Source organism: Heterocephalus glaber, unplaced genomic scaffold (genome assembly GCF_053883595.1).
Source record: "Heterocephalus glaber isolate CG9 unplaced genomic scaffold, H.glaber_assembly_v1.0 deba00001553, whole genome shotgun sequence".
NCBI lineage: Eukaryota > Metazoa > Chordata > Mammalia > Rodentia > Bathyergidae > Heterocephalus > Heterocephalus glaber.
The window spans coordinates 33355789-33358251 of record NW_028258344.1 but is presented as its reverse complement, the minus strand read 5'-3'; the positions used below and the strand labels follow the sequence as shown (position 1 = coordinate 33358251).

At 42.8% G+C, this 2463-nt stretch overlaps 1 pseudogene; it reads left to right on the top strand.

Moving 5' to 3' along the window:
• The first annotated feature begins 597 nt into the window (after positions 1-597).
• Positions 598-2192, top strand: LOC101720738 (ubiquitin carboxyl-terminal hydrolase 12-like; annotated as a pseudogene).
• The last annotated feature ends 271 nt before the right edge of the window (positions 2193-2463 follow it).

Sequence of the window (2463 nt, the reverse complement as noted above, 5' to 3'; positions counted from 1 at the left end):
TTACTAAAGAGGCCACCTGTGTAATCATCACCTAGTTCAAAAATAAGAACATAACTAATGTCCCAGGAGCTTGTCCAGATCTGTCCCAGTTGTAACTGCTCAAAGGTAACCATTATCCTGATATCTAACCTCAGAGATTAATTCAGACTGTTTTAAAATCTATATGAAGGGAGTTGAGCAATAGGTTATATTTTGTGACTAATTTCTCTCTCTCGATATTATGTTTATCATAATTACATAATATTTCCCTCAATATTATGTAATCCATATTGTTAGATATATCTGTGGCTCATTGATTTGCTACATATTATTCTATTATGTGACATAAAATATTTTCTCTTTTCTACTCTTAATAGATAGAATAGAATAACCTGATGATCAAACCAATATGTAACATATTGTATAATGGACAGCACCACTTTGACAGTTTTCAGTTTCAGAAAAGGAAAGTCAGAGTGGATAACTGGGCCCGGCGCAGGGGCGGAGCCGGGGGCGGGCGGCCGGCAGGCGGGGGTTGGGGCCCGGAGGCCTGGAGTGCCGGAGCGCGGGCAGCGTCGTCCCTACGACGGCTGCGGCGGCTAGGTAGGCTCGGTGCGTGGGTCCGCGGCGGCTCGGGGTCAGCCCGCGGGGTGCGGTGCAAGCGGGCAGCCCGGCTGCCCTCCTCCCCCGTCCCCGCCCCCGGGGTGATTGTGTGGAAGATGACGCTGGGCGGATGGAAATCCCAATGACAGTCTCCAAATTCGCCTCCATCTGTACCTTGGGCGCCAATGCCTCAGCATTAGAGAAAGAGATTGGTCCAGGGCAGTTTCCAGTCAACGAGCACTATTTTGGATTAGTCAGTTTTGGGAATACCTGCTACTGCAATTCAGTTCTTTTTTTTTTTTTTTTTTTTTTTTTTTTTGGTACCAGGGATCGAACTCCAGACCTAGCGTAAACGCGAGGCAGGTAGTGGAACCACTGAGCTAAATCCCCCGGCCCTGCAATTCAGTCCTTTAAGCACTTTGTTTTTGTCGTCCATTTTGGGGAAAAGTTCTAGCAAACAAGAGTCAACCTAGGAAGAAGGAAACCTTCTTACGTGCTTAGCAGATCTCTTCCCCAGCATAGCCACTCAGAAGAAAAAGGTCAGAGTAATACCTCTTGAGAAGTTCATCCCGAGATTACGGAAGGAAAGTGATTGTCAGTTCCAGGACGGAGGGAACCCGTTTGCTTTTGCTCACCATTGTATTCCCAGCACATAATCCAGTTCCTGGCACATAGTAGAGCTTTTTGATAACTGTCTGCAACAAGATGACCATGAATACTTAAATTACCTACTAAATACAATTGCTGATATTTTACAAGAAGAAAGAAAACAGGAGAAACAAAATGGTCGCTTACCTAACGGTAACATTGATAATGAAAATAATACCAGCACACCAGACCCTACATGGGTTCATGAGATTTTTCGGGGAACATTAACTAACAAAACCAGATGTCTTACTTGTGAAACTATAAGCAGCAAAGATGAAGATTTTTTTAGACCTTTCTGTTGACGTGGAACAAAACACATCAATTACTGTTTAAAGGGTTTTAGCAACACAGAAACTCTGTGCAATGAATACAGATATTACTGTGAAGAGTCGCAGCAAACAGGAAGCACACAAACGGATGAAAGTTAAAAAACTGCCCATGATTCTAGCTCTACATCTGAAGAGATTTAAATATATGGATCAGCTTCATTGATATGCAAAACTTTCTTATCGGGTAGTTTTTCCTTTAGAACTCCGTCTGTCTGTTTAACACTTCAGGTGATGCAACCAACCCTGACCGAATGTACGACCTTGTTGCGGTTGTGGTTCACTGCGGAAGTGGTCCCAATCGAGGACCTTATATTGCAATAGTGAAGAGATGATTTTTGGTTGGTTTTTGATGATGACATTGTAGAAAAAATAGATGCACAAGCTATTGAAGAATTTTACGGGTTGACATCAGATATTTCAAAGAACTCTGAGTCTGGTTACATCTTTTTCTATCAGTCTCGGGACTGAGGAGGACCATGATGAAGAGATACTTTCTGCCTCGTTTCTTCTCTGGTTATTTTGGAAAGGATCAAGCACTGATTTTTCAAGAAAAGAGAAGTGCAGGAAGCTCAGGGGGCAGTAGCATACTTTGCACACAATAAAGCAAACACTATGGATTAACAAGCCCTTCCTATCGTGGTGCTGATTTTATTTGCTCAGGTATCATGCTGTCTGTGCAGTTCCATACAACAAGGACATGAAATCAGAGATAACAGCTCCTCTTGTAAAACATCCTTCCAGTTATTGACACACATTTTCTCTTTATAAATTGCACCAATAGTAATTTGAATTCCTTGGGGGTACAGTAGGAAGAATCGGAACATGTGCTGGCTTGTATCGATAATGTAAGGAGATGATTCTGAACACACTGCACAGATACCCGGGGTTAGTATGTGTAGAAGCG